This window comes from Pseudorca crassidens, chromosome X, assembly GCF_039906515.1.
Source record: "Pseudorca crassidens isolate mPseCra1 chromosome X, mPseCra1.hap1, whole genome shotgun sequence".
In the NCBI taxonomy this organism is placed as follows: domain Eukaryota; kingdom Metazoa; phylum Chordata; class Mammalia; order Artiodactyla; family Delphinidae; genus Pseudorca; species Pseudorca crassidens.
Genome location: NC_090317.1, coordinates 128,191,371 through 128,212,020, shown reverse-complemented (window position 1 = coordinate 128,212,020; position 20,650 = coordinate 128,191,371). Strand labels below are relative to the sequence as shown.

Here is a 20,650-nt window from a genome sequence, read left to right as displayed (position 1 = left end):
CAACGAGCGGAACCATACTGCACTACCAAGTATGCAGTGCGGTCCGAGCACAAGTCCCTGTAAGCACTTAGAGGACGACTTTTAGGAAAGCTTATATTTTTAAAGGTAGTTTCATACGTTTGTTACAGTTTTGACAGTTGTTCTTGCTCTGGCAAGGTTTCTTGTTGTTGTTGTTGTTGTTGTTTAACTTTCCCAAATCTGAAAGCAATGAGTCCTTTGTACTCAAGCTCTGGTATCTGGAAAAGGCATCATTATGGATAGGTCGACTATGAGCTACCTGCAGGATTTCAGCTCTCCCACATGTGGGAAATTCTGACCCAACATCTGTTTTCCAGCACGATCCTGTCTTGACACAATTCCATAAGTACATCTGCATTGCCCCCAGGTGTTGGAAAGTCCAGTGATAGATCCAAGGTCACACAGAAAACTAGGCTCCCTGTTAATTACCTCAATTCTTCTGGAAAGGTTTCTAAAGTAAATGGGTTCCAGGAAACCTGAGAAGCAATACCCAGTGTTCCCAGGTTTGGTCTGGTTAGAAGACACTTCTAAATAAAGCATCATTCCCACAGTCTTCTTCCGAGTTTAGATACTGCTTTTGAGGCTCTCTCTCTCTCTCTCTGAAATTCTGTAGAATTGTGCAGCTCATTGGAATCATCACCAGCCTCTCCTGGCTGCTTGCAACGGCCAAATCTATTTACAAAAAGCAGATGTTACCTAAAGCCTCCATATTCAAAGTGTGGTTTAAGAGGCAGCAGCGACAGCATCTCCCGGGAGCTAGTTAGAAACACAGAGTCTCTCTCCGCCACCTCTGATCTACTGAACCATAAACTTCATTTCGACAAGTTCCCAAGGTGACCTGTACGCACTGACTAAACCAGGGGAAGGCAGACTACGGATGTGCAGGCCAAATCCGGTGCTGTCTGTTTTCGTAAATAAAGTCTGACTGAAACACAGCCAGAGCCGTTAACTTGTCTTTGCTTGCGTTCACACTAGCATGGCAGAATTGAGAAGCTGCAAATATGTACGTGGCCCTTTACAGAACAATGTTTACTAACCCCTGATCTCAACCTTTACTGTGGTGGCAAAGGGGGCGCTAGACACCTGTGCTAAAACCACAGCAGGAGATTATCGTAAGGACAAAGTAGACAGTCTTTTTTTGATAAGAGATCTGCTTGGCCCATTAGGTAACGGAAATCATCAGGCACACTTCTAGACCTCATTCAAGTTAAACCCCCCAAGGTCCAGCACCATTTTCCACCCTATGGACCCTGCCAAAGAAACACAGTGTCTGTCTTTATGAAATTTACAGGCAGAGAAGATGTAATTAGCATGAACTTAACATGGTACCCCCTATATAATTCATTAATGCATTAGAAGGACCCAAATTTTTTTAAATTGATTTATTATTTATTTCTGGCGGCACTGGGTCTTTGTTGCTGCACGCGGGCTTTCTCTAGTTGCGGCGAGCGGGGGCTACCCTTCGTCGCAGTGCGCAGACTTCTCATTGCGGTGGCTTCTCTTGTTGCAGAGGCTTGGGCTCTAGGCGCGCGGGCTTCAGTAGTTGTGGCTCACGGGCTCTAGAGTGCAGACTCAATAGTCGTGGCGCACGGGCTTATTTGCCCCGCGGCATGTGGGATCTTCGAGGACCAGGGCTCGAACCCATGTCCTCTGCATGGGCAGGCGGATTCTTAACCGCTGCGCCACCAGGGAAGCCCGGACACAATTTGTTTAATACCAAGTTCTGGTTATTTAAGCCACACGTGAAATATTTAAACAGAAACCGCCAGTGAAGCAGCAGGTGGGAAGCTTTTAAATGAAACCACCACTGCTGCTATGGGGGTGGTAGGTGGGGGGACTCAGGGTATAGCCACATGCATGAGGCTTGGTGTACCAAGTGAAGAATATTCTCCCTGCCCCAAATCTCTCCCCTTCTGTCCCTCCCTCTCTCTCACCATCCTTCCGTGTCCCTCTTATTTTCCCCTCTCTGCGCCTTTGCCCAACATGTGATTTTAAAGTCTACCACCTGCATTTCCTGGATTGCAAGACCTCTGCTGAGATGCCACCAGTGGTTTTGTAACAGGGAAGAACAAATGTGACTCTATATTAGATTTGTTTCTTTTACTTTAACCTTTGTATTCTACCGTCTTTGCTTCCAGTTAAGAATGCTACCCATACCGTGAAATGTATAGGATAGCCCATTCTCTAGGCTATGACCTTTAATGGTGCAACACTTTTCCATTCATATAGTGATTAAAAGTTTCAGAACAGAGAATAACATTTGTCTTGTTGGACGATTATAGGAACATTGTGACCTAACCTACATGGACAGCTGCAAGAACAAAGGATTCCGACACCAAGAAGTTCACAAGAACCAACCACAGCTCCTCCCCTTTTAGTATACTAACAGAAGCCTGAATTCTGACTTGGGTAAGATGGTTTTCTAGGACATTAGTCTGCCGTCTTCTAGGAGTCCTGGCTTTCCAAATAAAATTATTCCTTGCCTCAACACCTCGTCTCCCGATTTATTGGCCTGTCGTGCAGTGAGCGGAACGAGTCTGGACTCGGTAACAGTTTCGGCAAAAATGAGAAGACTTTCGATCTGAGCCCCACCTCCAGGGCCTGCACTCTCTGAGAAGAAACCTGGCCAACACAAAACATACAGGATCTACCTTAGAAGGAGAAGAGCAGCTGGGAGGAGAAAAGAGGGGAGGGTCCCAAGGAGAAGGTCCTGGAGACACTGGGGCTGAGACAGTCCCATAGACACATGTGTGGTACCTTCCAGGTGCCTCAACACCCGAGGTCGCATCCCACACAGGCCGGGTGGCCTGCTGCTACCCTGCTGGTTGCTTGCTTTTGTTCACGTGCTTACTGGTCTGTGGTTAGGTTAGCTTTAAGCAAACTGTGGGTGGTCATCCTACTGTGTGGTTTTGGTTATTCTCAAGTAATCGTTGCTTTAGAAAAATCACAAGTACTGAAAAAAAAATTTTTAATTAAAAACTTTTAGAGAAGCAGAGTCACAACACTCACACCCCTACTTGGACGAGCAGAAAAGGTGCTCTGTAGCTCTCCATAAAGTATTATACCTTACTCCTAAAACAAACTCTCCCCTCTGACCCAATCATGAGCAAGAAAAAAAAATCTACTTTATGTCCACTCCAGGGCAAAGCATAGTCCTAAAAAATAACATAGGTGAGTGGTGCCCAAGGTGTGGTTCCCGGTACCACCTGGGAGCGTGTGGGAAATGCAGAGTCTCAGGCCCCACCCCAGAATGGCCAAATCAGAAACCCCAGGGGTGGGGCCCTGCTATCTATGTTTAGCAAGCCCTCCAGATGGCTCTAATGCACATTCAAGTTGGAGAACCACCGATTAGATAGACAATCCCTTTAGGTAAACAAAGGTGTGTTAGCATGTTCTTCCCTTGGGTTTTCTCACCCCTAAGGCTGTGTGTCTGTGTGTGTGTGTGTCTGTGTGTAGGAGGTGGGGGAAGTTCGGGGGCTCTGGGGACCTCATGTCAGTAAATGAAGGGCCAGGTCCACGGGGGGTTGTCCTCTGCCCTCAGCAGTACCAGGAGGTACTTCTCATGCACCTGGTGTTACATTCTCAGCAGACATCTGAGGCTCAAATATTAGAGCACTGGTTGCAAAGTTTTTCTGCAAAGGGTCAGGCCGTAAACAGCTTTAACAGCCATAGGGTCTCAGTTACAACTACTCCAGTCCGCCGTTGTAGTGGGAAAGCAGCCACAGGAATATGTGACTGAATGAGTATGGCTGAGCGCCAACAAAACTTTATTTACAGGAACAGGCAACGGGCTAATCTGGCTCACAGGCTGTAGGCTGCTGAACCCTGAGTTAGAGTAACATGAGCTGCCACAACAAATAAGCCCACATGTCTCAATGGCTTTTAGGATACAAGTTTACTCTTACTCTTGTACCAATCCAACGCAGTCCAGCATTCCTAGCTGTCAGAAAGGTTTCCTCCAAGGACGCTCTGGACACCCAGGCTCTGCCTGCTTTGTGGCTCCACTCTCCCCCCACCTATTCCCAAAGGGACACGCATATCTCACCAGCAAATTAGTCACCACACCCCTCCTCAAGGCAAGAGGGCTACAAAACAGACTTGAGCTGGACACCCACTCCCAGCAGCGCCTCCACACTACAGAAGGGGAAGTGAATTCTGGAGACCTTTTAGCCATCCTTCTCACCCAGGATAAGAGAAACAGGTGGTGGCTGGAGGAAGATAAGATGTCAAGGAAGAGCTTTCATAAGATGAAATTCATGTGCATGTTTGTACATGTATATAAAGGTCTTTCCCATCATTTACCCACGTACACAACTTTTTTTTAATCTGGCAGGTGGAGGGGTGGATGGGAGACATCTGTGGCCTGAGGAAAGTAAGGTGAAGCCCCTCATGGAAGGGAAAGAAGATAAGGGAAGGCTGGGGCACACTAGGATGGACACACACACACACCCCCCCCCGCCCTCCACCTCTGCCTGGATTAAAACCTACATCAGATATTGGCGGCAAGGTACTAATAAAGCCGGATTCTGGAAAGATGTGAGATAAAATCTTTACAGGCTGTAGACAGGTACTCCTTTTCAGACCTTAGTATTTGGAATCTAAGTACAGTTCTATACACCGAAGGCCCTTGTCAAAATGAGACTCCGCATGCGTGACAAATTGTTTTCTGAAAAAAAATCCTATTTGAATTGCACAAGTTTAAATAAGCCAGTGATAAGCCAAATAGCCTGCCTCTTGGAGAGCTGGAAAGAGAAAAGGGTCAGGACGGGAAATCATAAAATAAACAAATCACTGCTATGAAAATTTATACGGCTCCCCCCACCTCTGAAACGAGAGTTCAGAACAGAAATGCTTACTCCTTACCACTGGCTATTAGATCAAGATGTGTTCAATCCGCGAGTGCGCCGCATGCCACTATTCAGCCATGCTGTGTATTTTTCCATAGGTCTGAAATATCCGCTGTTTCCTCTGCTGCCTCCTCCCACATACCAGATACTTGAGAGCAAATCTCATTTAGATCATGTTTTGTCTAGAGGCAGCCGAGCGGCTTCGTAGTAAGGCAGACGCAGAGCACACAATTTCAAGCACTAGCATTCAAAAGCACAGAGCTAATTACCTGTAACTGGGGAAACAAGGCAGAGACGGATCCCCTGTTTGTGTTCAGGCAGGAGGTGATCAGAAAGGTCTGTGTGCTATCCAGGGCAGAAGAGAGCAAAGTGCGTCCTCGCCAGCACCGCCCCAGGTCCCACCAGGAGCCGGGTGGATTGCAGCGGTGGGGGCCATGGAAGCAGCCCAACCATGTGGCAGGGTGCCGTCCTCAGACGTGCGAACTTGGAGCCGCTGAAGACTACAACCAAAATGGCCATGCAGCTGCACTGCCGGAGGACGGCCACACCGTACTCTGTAGGAAGTCCCGGCTACAGCAGAAAATCAACATACGTGGTCCTTCTCAAGACGCAGTACCTGCCATCCCAAGGGGGCCAAAAAAACCAACAAGAAACAAAAGAAACACACATTTCAGTTCCTTAGATCATTTTCCCTTCACCTTTTTTTTCTCTGTTTTTCATTTAACAGTTCTCTCTTTTTCAGAGCAATAATTAGTGACGAAAACTTGGTATACTTTAAAACTGTGTTTAAAAGGAAAGAGATGGCCCAAATGGAGTCTGGCCTTTATAAAGTCTGACTTTTCTCAAAATTAGCTCATTGCAATTTAGGGGGAAAGTATAGATGGAGGAAGAATGTCACAAGTAACAGGATACACCTAGAATTCTTTTACCCTAATAGCAAGTTCTTGGAATTTATAAATATCACCAATCTTTGAAATGCTGGATGGGGAAGACACTAATCCCACAATTTTCCTGTTTCCCTCTGCCTATAATGTCCTACCTATTCTTCTCCATCTTGCAAAATCTGCAGTGTTTCAAACTGCAGCTCCTGGGTGGAGGAGGCATGGACTGGGAGTTTGGTGTTGGTAGATGCAAACTATTACACATAGAATGGATGGACAACAAGGTCCCACTGTAGAGCACAGGGAACTTATATTCAATGTCCTGGGTTAAACCATAATGGAAAAGAATATAAAAAAGAATGTGTGTATGTGTATGTGTGTGTGTGTGTGTGTGTGTGTGTGTGTGTGTAACTGACTCATTTTGTTGTACAGCAGAAATCACCACAACATTGTCAATCAACTATACTTCAATAAATAAATAAATAAATAATAAATTACTCAAATTGCAGCTCCTTTCCTAAGCCTTCCAGCCAGAGTTCACCTGCCCTGCCCCAAACTATTGTCTAATGCTTAAGGGCTACTCCCCTAATTCTCTGCTTTTAATTCTTAGTTATCTTTTTCATGTATTTCTGTTTTAAATGCCTCGACTTTGAATGCAAGTTCCTTAAAGACAGAGACTGTTATCATGTGTCTTCTTTGTCATACATCTTTGTATCTTTTCTCCCTCTGAAGTGTTTCCAACTTCAGCTGAAAGTAAAAAGTAGAAGCCCGAAGTTTTCAACATAGGTTAAAGAATATTTGCCCCTCATATGCTTAAAGAACTGCTGGGTAAATTAAACCGTAAATCTGAGACAGCAGAGCCATTCCTCCACTGCTTAGCAGACCTAGCTAGTCCAGGTCAATAGCACTGAAGACAAACAAAACAAAACAAAACAAAACAAAACAAAAAACCCACCATCATAAACACCATGAAATGTGCAGGCTGAAATTTGCCACTAAAGCAAAGCAAAGCTTTCCAAGGACAAAGTTACTTTGAAATCCTATTTTAACTTCTGACATGTAATTATTACTACATAAGCTGGGCTGAGAAAATTTACACTTTTTTTGAAAGATAGTCAAGGAAAGTTAATTGCAAGTGTAATGTTTTCAGTAAATTATTTGGAAGAATGGGGGATGACAAATATTCTACTCCAGTATAATGTACTGAAAAATTGGTTGTAATATCTACTACAATCAAACATGAAGATTACACACATATACATAAATACGTGTATATATGTATGTATTATACACAAAGCATATGACAAACACATACACTTTTGTTGCTCTGCTTCTTTACTTTGGATTAATTTTATTGTTTGGATTATTAGACTTTGGACACTGGCCTCATTCCCCACCTAAACTCCAAATTCAGAACCAGCGGTCCTGTTAGCAATTCCAAGCAGGCTTTCTATGGTTGAACCTCTCACCCCTGCAGTTTATAAAGTGTTTTCACTTTGTTTTCTTTCGTTAGTATCTGCAGTTGTCTCTGTCCTAGTGCTCCATTAGATCCAACGCCCCCTTACAGAGAGCGAGGCACCAGTCCGGGTTAATCCATCCTGGTTGCATGGACTCATGGCCTTCCAGAAGGGACACCCCCATATTTAGTGTTTGAGCCATCAGATAAATGAAAAATGCTAATAGTGACAGTTTCAGATCCACACCAATAAGCCCACAGTGTCTAGTTGGTGTGACAAGGTAAAGTTAAAAAGAACAGGGTGGGGAATTCCCTGGCGGTCCAGTGGTTAGGACTCTGTGCTTCCACTGCAGGGGGGCAAGGGATCCTGCATGCCACGAGGCGTGGCCAAAAAAAAAAAGAAAGAAAAGAATAGGGAACACCCCAAAGCAACGTAGAAGATAGCTATGCATACGTTAACAGACCAAGAGATGAAGTCCTCCGAAGGGAGGGGCCGAGTGTGACCATGAGGAAATTATGTTCAGGCAGGCAACCTTACCATTAAGAGAGGCAATCATCTACCCTTTCCAAATACAAACCTAACCCTTGCCAGCATCAGTGAGAACTCAAACGACCTCTGATGTTTTATGGTACCCATCACCCCTCACTTAAATGCTCTCCAGTAAGGAAGCATGGTAAACCCAAGTTATAAAACTCTAGCATGCTTCCCCCCAAGTGCATCTGGCTTTAAATGGCTTCTCCAGGTCTCTCTAGAGTGGAGACATGCAATGCTTCCATGAAATGCTAAATATGGCATCAGAATACCTCCACATGCACAGTCAGCCGTCCCTATTCACCAATCCTCACCTTAGGACTTCTGTGCTGTGAGGAGACCTAGCATTTCCCACACTGCAGCCTTGCTCCTATCCAAGGGCCTTCCTCCCAGGAAGCTGCAGGAGCAATGTACAGGAGCCAGCTCCCGCGCAGGAGCTCCACATCCAAGCTCAGCTTCCTGTACCCCTGGCCCCAAGTTCCCTGCTTCTGACTCAACTGCACTCCCCATTCCATCACCCAAGATCCCTTTCTTTTTTTTTTTTTTAATTATTTTTCGGCCACGCCACGTGGCATATAAGATCTTAGCTCCCCGACGGGAGGTCGAACCCGGGCCCCCTGCCCTGGAAGCCCAGAGTCTTAACCACTGGACCGCCAGGGAAGCCCCCTAAGATCCCCTTCTGTGCTATGTGCTGGACAAGCTATTTAGGACCAGTCTCATCACATCCTGGACAGGAGCTCAGTATCTACCCCGACACTGTCCACAACCACAGCTCAGGAGCACTCGCTCTCCCTCCAGCCCCGCCCGACAAGGCCTGCCATATGGGGCCAATTCCAGGGCAGACGGGAGCAGAGGCTCTGCAGCTGCTCAAGGATAAATCTTAATCACGGGCCTCAGTCTGGAGTGATCAGCACCCAGCACGGTCACCCTTGCAGAGTTCAGCTTATGAGGCCTGATGATATCTCAGAGCAGATGAGCCGTGCTGCTTGGGGAAAAAAAAAAAAAAAACAGTAGTGACTGCAAGACACACACACACACACACACACACACACACACACACACACACACACACACACACCCTCTTTCCACCTAACTCCTGGAAAAGCGCAGAAGCCCCTCTGGGTCCGTGAGATGACAGGTGCATGTTTATGTTCCATTTCACTGTGACTGACCTTCCACGTGGTTCTGAGTTCTAACAGCTAGAAGGTAAGAGACTTTCCAAACTGCACCCTTCGCAGGCAGGCAGGCAGACAGCTCCACTGTGGGGCACAGAGGTGGCCGTCTCTGAACTCCTGTGCATCTTTGAAAGAATTCTGGGAAGAAATCTCTCTTGATCTCCTGTGACACTACACACGGCTGTATTCACATCCCTTTTGTGCCTAAAACCCCAGGATTCCTGAATAAACAATTGAAGAGTTTTTTTCAAAGGAGAGTGTTCGTCGCTTATAACAATTTAGAATACCTTGAGGTCTGCTTTAGAAAGTCATTTTTTTCATTTTTGAATTTGAATCGTAGAGTGTCAAACCTTTGATGAATCTCCTCTGCTTAATCTCCTCTGCTTACGTCAAAATCAACTTGTATCCTTCAGAAAGAATCACTCCCTAAAGTACACAAAGAAAAATGCACGATTTACACACATGTTTACAGCAGCACTGGTCACAAGAGTCAAAAGGTAGAAACAACCGAAATGTCCATTAAAGGATGAATGGATATACAAATTGTGGAGTGTACCTACAATAGAGTATTATCCAGCCATAAAAATAAATAAAATACTGACACAGGCTACAACGTAGATGAACCATGAAAACATTATGCTAAGTGAAAGAAGCCAGACATAAAAAGACAAATATCGTATGCTTCCATTTAGATGCAATACCCAGCAGGGGCAAATCCGCAGAGACAGAAAGCAGACTGGCGGTTGCCAGAAGCCGAGGGAAGGGGAAAGGGGAGTGACTGCCTCATGGGTACAGGGTTTAATTTGGGGGCGATGAAAACGTTTTGGAACTACATAGAGGTGGTGGTTGCACAATGCTGTGAAGGTACTAAATGCCAATGAATTGTTCACTCTCAAATAATCAGCTTTATTTAATGCAAATTTCACCTTCATTTTTTAAAATGAGTTAAAAGGTCTGAAAAACATTTTTGCTACCTGATCTGTAAGGTCTTTGTTCCAAAACAGTTTATGTTTTCTTTTTTACGAGACTGTTCAAGAAACCTATAAAATCTTACAGTTGTGTCACTGTTTTTTAATGTCCCTTAGTGAACTTTAAGAATAACTGGTCCTAAGGGGAGGGGGGAGGGGGGAGGGGAGGGGGAGGGGGGGAGGGGGAGGGGAGGGAGGGGGAGGGGAGGGGGAGGGGAGGGGGAGGGGAGGGGAGGGGAGGGGAGGGGAGGGGAGGGGAGGGGAGGGGAGGGGGAGGGGAGGGGGAGGGGAGGGGGGACCTTACTGTATGGATCCTATAACTAAAAGACAAAAATACAAATCAAATGAAGGAAACAGAGATTAAGAAGCATAGCTGGGCAATTGTAGGTAGATTAATGCAGAGGAATTTGAAGTTTTACCATATGAGAGTACAGCCCCAGGCTATCTGTAGAGAACAGCAGCACTGTCAGCACCATCTAAGAGCTTCTTAGAAATGCAGGTAGGGGTAATGGATTAACAGGTACAAACTACATACACAAAACACTGAAAATAGATAAGCAACAAGGACTTACAGTATAGCACAGGAACTGTACCCAATATCTTATGATAATTTATAATGGATTATAATCTGTGAAAATACTGAATCACTGTGTTGCATACCTGAAACTAGCACACGATCGTAAATCAACTATACTTCAACTGAAAGAAAGAAAGAAAGAAAGAAAGAAAGAAAGAAAGAAAGAAAGAAAGGAAGGAAGGAAGGAAGGAAGGAAGAAAGAAAGAAAGAAAGAAAGAAAGAAAGAAAGAAAGAAAGAAAGAAAGAAAGAGAGAAAGAAAAATGAAATGCAGGATCTCAGCCCTACCCAGAACTACAGGATCAGAATCTGCATTTTAGCAGATCCCCAGGCATCCGCATTATCGCTCCAGAACAGGCTGACTGGCCCTCACCCTGAAGGTGTTATTTCGCCTTCAACAAAGTGCCTCTACAAGGCCTTCAAAAGGCATCTGCACAAACCTGCTTCTTCCCCTCCCTCCAAGTCACCTAAGAATGTTCTATGCTGCCTCCCCACCGTGCTCACCCGTCCGACCCCTACAAGGGACAAAACTGTCAAGCAGTGCTATACAACCTAGAAACCCATGCAGAACTTTCTCACCTAAGTTTTATCAACTAACCAAGACTTGACCTCCTCCCTCAGAAGTACTTCTCTCCTTTTCCTGTCTTCCATCACTGATAAATAGACCGATTGGTTCTACTTCAGGTCCTCTGTTTCTCACAATTCTTATTCATCTGCAGATCCTTTATCTCTCTTTTATTGCCCACAAAAAAAATCACCTCTAACTAAAGTTGCTATGTATAAACGTAATGCTCAGAGGGCTGCAGAAGAAAGATGGTGGTGGCTCGGAGCAGGAGAGGTTAGGAGAAACGGTCAGATCTGGACCCACACTGAAGCTGGAGCCAAAAGGGCTTCCTGTTGAATTGGTGTGGACTGGAGAGAAAGATACACACAAGAACAACTCAAAGGTTTTTGGCCTGAGCTAGCAGAAGGATGGAGTTTCCATTGCTGAGATGGAAAAGGCAGTGGGAAAGGAAAGGGAAGACAGGAGGGGAATACTCACAACACTAAACAACACTAGGACGAGGTGTGCCCACTGCCCTGCAAGGGTGTCCACTCGAGGAAGCTGGATGAGGTGTGCCCACTACCCTACAAGGGTTTCCACTCGAGGAAGCTGGATGAGGTGTGCCCACTGCCCTACAAGGGTTTCCACTCGAGGAAGCTGGATGAGGTGTGCCCACTGCTCTACAAGGGTTTCCACTCGAGGAAGCTGCCCCAGGAGCCCTTTCTCACAGCAGGCTCTCTATGTATTGACAAATGGATCTGTCATTATGACGAGTGCACGTGCAAACCTGTGAACGTGGGAGAAGGCGAGTGATTCCTGCACTGAAAACCCTTGGGGCTGCTCTCGGTGGCAGTGACGCTATGGAGATTCTAGGATGCATTGTGCCGCGTATCAGGCACGAATCATGAGACAAAACACTAAACCTCTGCAATCACACCATCTGACACTCGAGAAGATAACCCATACTCTTGTATTCCTTATTTCAGGAGGTAAATCAATTGGCATCTGGAGAGGCAAAGTGCTACATCTTGAGAAAAAACAAAACGAACCAAAACGCAGCTTCCACTTCAGCGGAACAGATGCCAACAACCATGTGTATGTAATATTTTATAATATGTTATTTTATATAATATTATATTCTGTAATGATTATATAATATATAAAAATTATATATAAATATAAAAGTAAAAATATATTTGTATACATCAAAACCATATGTAAATAACTATATAATATATATTTTTATATTATATGATTATACAATACAACTATATATTTTATATTTTATATATCATTATATGCCATAATTCTGTGTAACATCTGTTACATAATATACATTAATATGCATGATCATCAACGTATTTTCACCAGCATATACAACAGCCTCTAACAGCCTCTACCAAACCATAATATTTATGAACATCCCAAAGTAACACTAGACCGTGGCAGGCTGCCCACCCCTCTGGATGCCCTAGGCTAACGTGGGGCTGTCATCGGTGCACATTATGACCTCATTCCTGAACTGGCTCACATTCCTCACCTACCCCCAGCTTCCCTTTGGCTCACAAAAACATATACCAACCACCTACTTCAGTGCCCTTTAAATGTACCTTCTGTGCTATCAGTCATCCATTAACTTGAAGGTTTAAAAAGATGCAAGGAAAACTGAACAGAGAATACACCTGAGCACCGCGAATGGCTCTCGAAGACAGAACCCAGCATAGGAGAGAGACAATCAATTAGCAGATGAGGCCTGGGGCACAGACCACGAGGTGTGCCCACTCAGGATGGGCCTAGAAAGCGACCATGAGGGACGAGCCAGAGGTCTGGAGTGAGATGAGTGATTCTGTACACAGGGCCAAACGTGAGTGAATGGCCACTGAAATAGGAATCGTTACTCCACAGGCACCGTTTTGTGAGGTGTCCTCTGTCTTCACACACCAAACGCATATCAGTCAGAGGAGGATAATGGGTGTAACCAACAGCTCTCCTGGTTTAACAGAATAAACATTATTGCTTTTGCTCCGACACACAAGTTCCCGCTCTGACGGTGCTCCTGTACACCTCTCCTCCTTCCGACTTATGGATATGCCCACTTCTAGGATAAGAAAGAACTTGCCTTCCAGGCACAACAAGGGGAGGAGAGAGTGTGGAACACAGCACACGAGGCTGTGTGGGGCTAGATAGGACCGGAGGTGGTGGTGTGTGTCATTTCAGCCTCATTCCACTAGACAGAACTCAGGCATAGGGCTGCCCTATGTACCAGGGACACTAGGAAATGGGGTCTAGCTGTGCTAGAGCCCACAGGAGGAGAAGGAAACAAGCGCAGTGAGCCTCTGCCCCAGGGCACCAGGTAGGGACCACAGAGATGACTAGAGAATAGTCATGGAAGAAAGAGTTTTTAAGATACGGTTTTACCCAATTAAGGAATGTCTTTAGAACTACCACTGTTCTCTTAACCCTGGGCTTAACTATAAACAACAACAATAATCCCGTTGGTGGGGGGGATAAACTAAAAACAGCTAAACCCACACCAGGGAACATACTATGGAGTGGAATTCATTCATTCAACTATAGGTGTAATGTGAGCCGCCAATCTTACGGGTAACAAAGATGTAAGAGAAAACTGTACTTCAGAGTAGTCTAGGCAAGCATTTCTGTCTTGGTCTCTGACTCAGACCCACGTTACCTTTCGAAGTCTTAGTTCTTCCAGCACTGTCAGTATTCTAAACCAAGGGTCAGTAAGCCAGGGGACGGCATGCCACAGCCCAAGGGCACATCCAGCCCACCACCTCTTTTTGCATATTCCTCAAGGTAAGAATTGCTTTTACATTTTCAAATGATTGAACAAAATCAAAGAACAGAGCTACATCATGACCCATGAAAACTCCATGAAAGTCAAATTCCAGCGTCCATGCATCAAGCTTTACAGCAACACAGCCGTGTTCATCTGTTTAGATGTTGCCTGTGGCCGCTTTCCACACCACAGCAGCAGCGCTGAAACCTGACAACAGACTGTGAGGCTCACAGAGCCGAAAATATTTACTATCCAGCCCTTGATAGTAAACGTTTACCAGCCCTTGGTCTAAGCCAAACTGGTTCCTCTCTGTTGTCAAATACGCCACATTTCCCTTCCCAGGGTGCAGTATGTTCAGTGCTCAAGCTTTTCCGTGTTTCTGGCTAAACCAAGTAACACATTGGCAATTCTTCATCTACTTCCCTTGCTTTTGCAGTTCCTGTTCATCAGTTCATACAACACCGGAATCTCAGTACATACAGCAGCTACAGTGACCTGAGATGATGGGAAGGCCCCTGCTTTTCTATGCATGAACTGGGAAGATTCCGCTCAACCTCACAAGTTTGAAGCAGAAAAAGGAATCCTCAGGCCTCTGTATGATCTGGAAGGTTTCCACCATTTCTTCCAAGTGCTTTCCTCCATGACTATTTTCTACGTCTCATGTATAAACACCACGGCTCCCAGCTGTGGCAGCTGGGACGCAAAACCACTTCCTTTGCTGATGATTTATCATTTCACTATTTTATACACCAGCTTCCTAGGGCTGCCATAACAAAGTCAAAGCCAGGATTTACTAAGTCTCTCTGAATTCAAAGCCAAAAATTATTCCCACTAGACCATCTTTCCAGCACTTTCTCCACCCTAGGATAAAAAGCCATGAACCTATTTCCTATCTACCCTCCACCATACATAGATCCACTGGTTTCATCCTACATTTTCTGATCTATGGATCCTTTTTCTCTGCCTGAAACAAAACATATACTTTTCAGGGCTTCCCTGGTGGCGCAGTGGTTGAGAGTCCGCCTGCCGATGCAGGGGACACGGGTTCGTGCCCCGGTCTGGGAAGATCCCACATGCCGCGGAGTGGCTGGGCCCGTGAGTCATGGCCGCTGAGCCTGCACATCCAGAGCCTGTGCTCCGCAATGGGAGAGGCCACAACAGTGAGAGGCCCGCATAACACACACACACACACACACACACACACACACACACAAACATATACTTTTCAGTTTCCACCAAATCTAGACTTTAATTCCTAAACTCAACTTTGTTTCTCATTTACTCTTATCTATACTTAACATAATTAGATAGAGCAATAATGCAACTAATAAAAACAATTAAGACCTTTTTACACCTGCATAAAGGTTCATAACTTATCCTGAGATGTTTTTTCTTACTGGTTGTCACGTACAGCCTGCCCAGCAGACCCTTCCAGGTTGGCCAGATTCCAGGGCTTACTCCTATGGGCCCCGCTGTAGCCCCCTGCAGGCCAGCTACAGTATCCCAGGACTCCTTGGCAACTCAGCTTCCCACATCAAACTAATTACATAACTACGTTAGGGGCAACTTTTGTTGCCATTTGTAAATGACTACTACTGGATGAGGCCACATATTTTTCATTAACTTTAGGTCATTTTTGCTCTTCCAGCCATAATTTACTCGTGGCCTACCAACTAACCTTTCACTTTTGCAAGTTTCCATAATGCCATACATCCGTGGGCAATTACTTGATATAATGAGTAAATAAAATCCTGGAAGCTTCGAGGTATTTTAAAAAGAAATATTTTATTATCATTAAGTAGTAGACACACCACCAGCACCACCACCCGCCCTCCACAGAGTTGTAAGCCAATTCCTCTTACGTAAAGTTACAAATTGTATTATGAAGGGATTACTCCTTTTCAAGGGAGGGGAGAAAACGGCAGCATTAGCTGCTGGAATCCAGAAACTGGAAGTAATGCAAATCACCACCAAATGGTCTTCAGCTAAAACAAAGACCAAACATTTCATAATTTAGCTGAGATCCTAATCCAAATTAACTCATAACAATGAATTAATGGCACAGATGGTTGTCACGGTGACCTCATTTTGGCTTTACATAATCTAGATGTCAGATGACACAGGAGAAACATGGTATTAGAATATTGCTAAAATAATGAACAACGTGCATGCCTTAGATTCCCAGCATCTTTGACCTTCTTAAATTTACACTACTTTTTAAATCCATCTAAAAATATTCAAGACAGCACTTAGGCCGCTTCATTTACGCTAATGATTTGATCGCCCTTCCCTTCCCTTAGCAAAGCTAACCACACTAGAAAATACTGAACGGTTTAGACACCTCAACAGATTTCTGATCAAAGCAAGCATGAAATAATTTTCCCCACTTTGCACAGCAAAATCCTTTATACAAGTAAGTCAACAATACGGAGAGGAGACAATGCAATTCAATAGGCATGAAGAACGGCTTACAGAAGACGTATTTGCTAATATTATCATACGAAATTGTTTCTTTTGTTTTCTTAAGTCTCGGCTGGGAGACAGCAGCAACTGAACCAACGTTCTCCCAGCGTAGCCTGGGTCTTCAGTATGCTTTAGGGAATGAAATTACTTTCTAATCATGAAATCCGCTAGACTGTGGAACAGCCTAATAAAAGAATGACCCAGCAGCTTTTGGTCATTGTGCAGTTACCTCACAGGGCCCTGCGCTAACCTGCCTGAGGCACTGCTGAAATTAAAGCAAGTGAGAGGCCCTGGAGCGACAGAACCCAGGAGCCCTGCCTCTTGGCCTCCTGGTTTAGCATCTAATTCTCATTACCTCAGCCTCCCAGGGGTAAGGAGCTCGCCAAGACAGGGGAGGCGGTGCATACTGGGGGTGGGGGGGGTGGGGGGGGCAGGAAGAATCTGGAGTTTGTAGTAGAATTTAAAAACCAGCTTCTTCACTGTAGAATCTTGTGAGCTGTGACTCTCTCAGAAGGTGCTGCTCAGGAATAATCATAACCCAGCTGCAAGCCTTCACCCTGATGGCAGAGAGCTGAAGCATTGATGACCACGTGGGTGGCAACCTAAATACTCTGTCACATGCCCTCCCCTTTCCCACTCAAACCTGCCTTCTCCCTCCTGCTCAACCCCTCGGTCACAGCTTGGGCTCATATTGCGGGAGGAGAGAAAGTGGCCTCAGAATCTGCAGCGGGCGTAGAGCTCACCCTGGAGCCATGGGTCCCAAACTTGAGAACCAATGACAATCAGCAAGCCCCAAAGGAGGGCTCGTCCAGACACCAAGGGTGGCCCCACCTGTTTCAGCAGGTCCCACGCGGGCCCCAAGACTGCACATTACTAACCAGCTTCTCCACACCCACCCTTGCAAAACCACCTAGAGTTTAATTAAATAAGCCGCGGGGAAGATCTGAGATGCCTACTGCAAGCTCGTCCTTCACTGCTGCCTCTGGATTGGCGCTCGCTCACGTTTTGTTGCTGCACGTGTCCTTTAATACCTGTCTGGTTGCTGCACATGTTAGATTTGGACGGGAGGCCGATGGCCCAGGTTAGAATCACAGCTTCCTGGTACTGCGCCCTCTGGAGAAAAGCTCATACCTTCCTTGAGTAAACGGAGAGAACCTGAGTGAGGACATCATTGAGGGCTCAGGGTGATGTGCGACGAGGCAAGCAGAGCACTGCCATGCAAAGCGCCCAAGAAGCATGGTGGCCTTTATCCTCACCGTGACTGCCTGTAATACGACTCACGTCGTGTGGCCGGCTCGAATAAATCAACATCGTGAGACGGCATTCTTTAAAGCTCCCCAGTGCTGCCTCTGCTTGTGTTTCCATGGCTCTGTCCCAACCGGATACATAACTGAGAGCGTCCTCAGCCCAGATGAGATTAAGCGGAAGTAGAGGATATATTATGCTTTTACATTTAAGAAGACGACTTAGTAGGAAATTGGGAAACAATACGGGAATAAATGTAAGAAAAGCTTAAGGAGTAAATGTTACGTCTACAGGAAAAACATGGTTATGTAACGAGATAAATACTGCACCAGGCTTTCCATCTGATTAGGAAGGTTGCCTAGGAAGAAAAGTGATTTTATAACCATTTGATTTTTTTTTAAAGGAGGGAGGGAGAGACACAGGTGGAAAGGGGAGAAGAGAGAGGAGAGTGAAAGGGAAAAGGGGATGAAAAGAAAGGAAAAGAAACAAGGGAAAAGAAATGTCTCCAAGCATCAGCTGGTCTTCATTTAACTGAACAGGCAGCCTGTGGTGGTCTAGCGCAGTGGTGTTTTTGTCTGATGTACCAATGTGACGCTACTCCCACAGTCTACACAGCAGCCTGAAAGCCAAGCGCGGCATGGAGCCATGCAAGGCTCAGCAGCTGCCTCGCCCTGGAAGCTACTGCCCTTCACAGGAGCCCAGAACACCTTTTGTTACCTGAGCCCTTCACGCTGGTCTCTAGGCAACGGGGCCCCCTCCCATCTAGAGCAGGGAGGCAGCTAGCTGCTCCCAGGACCGCTGCTCTGGTTCCGTCCGCTGTCCCTGATTGCTGGGAGCTGTGCTCAAACAACCTCTCTCTGGCATCATCAGTCTGCTCCCCCTGACACACTGATTCCTTGAAGCTGAAGTCTAGTGTTCGGGGGGCCTCAAAATCATTTCTGATTACATACGAACATTAAAGCAAGCAGCAGTGGTGGGAAAAAAAGACTGAAGTACAGGAGAGGTTACCACAGGTTGTGTACGGGGAGCAAATACAAACATGCAAACGTAAATGCACACGCACGTGCACAAACCTGTGTGCACATACACAGGTGCACCACACACACATCTGCACGCATGAATACACGTGCACACACATGAAGGCACGCAAACCTGTGAACACACATGCATGCACACACGTGCCCCTGTAGGCACGTGCACTGTTAAACTAACGAAACAAGGAGGCCATTAGACTGAGGGGGCTCTTACGCGGTGGAAGCCTAGTCAGGAAACCAGAATCAATCCCAAACAGCCAACTAGGCGCGAAGTTACAACGAACCAATCACTTCCTTACTTTGCTTCTGCTTTTTCTCTTTCCAAGTCTACCCCAGCTCCTGTCGGTGGAGCGTTCCTAACCACTTCCGGTTAGGCACTGCCTGATTCAAATCCATTTTTCCTCAAACTCTTAAAATTGTTAACACGCCTTAGTGTATCTTTTAAGCACACACAACCGTACAGAAACACATATATACCCATACACACGCATGATGTCCATATACACCCACACAGGTGAAAGTAGTAAACTCTTTTCAACAACTAAAAAATTACACGAGCGGCAGATGTTAAGGGCCTCTTTCAAGGCAGAGGTCGTTATTTTTCAACTGTGAGCTGAGGCAACAACATTCTCAAGACTGAGGCTTTGAACCTGGGCCACCGGTACTCTCTGCCACCAATCTGCGGTGGCTGTTATGTGTTCTCTCATCCCAGTGACCAAGACCTGGTCTCATGCTCCTATAAGGCCCAGGAAGCTTTCCTTACCCGGTTCCCGAGTCTGAGGGAAGCAGTGGCCACTGCATCTCCCGTGTTAACCTTCCACTGACATGCTGACTGTAATTTAGCATGATACAGCTAAACCCCCGTATTCCCAGGTTTACTCCTGGAAAACAGGTCCCTTGAGCCGAAGCGAGAAAATCGTGAAGCAAGCGCAACACAGAAAAACGGTAAAACAAAATTAGATCGGCTTACGGGACTTCCCTGGTGGCACAGTGGTTAAGAATCCGCCTGCCAATGCAGGGGACACGGGTTCGAGCCCTGGTCCGGGAAGATGCCACGTGCCGCGGAGCAACTAAGCCCCTGCGCCACAACTACTGAGCCTGAGCTCTAGAGCCCGCGAGCCACAACTACTGAAGCCCGCGCGTGTAGAGCCCATGCCCCGCAACAAGAGAAGCCACTGCAATGAGAAGCCCACGCACCGCAACAAAGAGGAGCCCCAGCTCGCCACAACTTGAGAAAGCCCACGCGCAGCAACGAAGACCCAACGCAGCCCCCCCAAAAATTTTTTTTTCACTTAGATCAGCTTAGAGAGCAGTAGACTGGGGACCTCCTCTCCCCCTCTACCTGCCTGCTCTTTGCACCAGGAACTAGGTCCTCCTGGTAGGTAGGCAGGTGCCCAGGTAGGGCCCAGGTGTGTGTGACAGTGGGAAGGGCGAGAAGAGCTATATACCCTATTCCCTGTCTGCAGACCATACTCAGCCCCACTGGGTGTGAGCAAAGAACAATTCATCATTAAAGGTTTTCAGGATGCCTGACGCGACCAAGCCCTCACAAGCAAATTGCCTTTCTCTCTCCCTTTACGCCTTCCCTTCTTATGTAAATGTATTCCAAAAAAACATGCCACTTTGTTTTCAATAAAATGACAACGTGAACCTGCCAGCGGTCTTCCGGCTGGCTGGGTGCTTGGCAAACATCTTTAACATCCCTATTAAAATGTGGCCTGGATCTGCAGAGTACAAACAGAAGGCGATTAGCGCGGAGGCAGGGTCCCCCGGGTCGGGGGGGACAGCTAAGCAGGGGCTTCAGATGGGCTTCTGCTTCTGATCTCTATCGGATAATTCTAAGTAATCAGGACAAATCAGCTTGTAAATGAAACCTAATTTTCAGAGTCCGAAGTTGAAAATGGAAATTTTCTTTCTGTTTATTGGTATGAATTTCACCCAATGGGACAGCCATGAGAGTTACAGCCATCAAGTCCTGATGTCTAACATCCATCATTCTAACAAGAGTTTCCAGTCAATTTTAACTGTTTTTGTCCTACATCTTCAAAAGTTAATAAGCTGAACACCTGAGACGTTCGTTAAGGGCTAATATTAAATTGTTACGCTGTCATCCAC

The 20,650-nt window shown here is 46.0% G+C and overlaps 1 long non-coding RNA gene across 4 annotated transcripts in view; it reads right to left on the bottom strand.

Annotated features, from left to right (window-relative positions):
* The window catches only part of LOC137217625 (uncharacterized), a 212,442-nt gene extending 207,041 nt beyond the window's left edge, over positions 1 to 5,401 (bottom strand). For all 4 annotated transcript variants that reach the window (XR_010940152.1, XR_010940151.1, XR_010940153.1 and 1 more), the window contains exon 1: positions 5,135 to 5,401. This is a non-coding gene — a long non-coding RNA (uncharacterized lncRNA). The remainder of the gene's footprint in view (positions 1 to 5,134) is intronic.
* Positions 5,402 to 20,650: the final 15,249 nt, after the last annotated feature.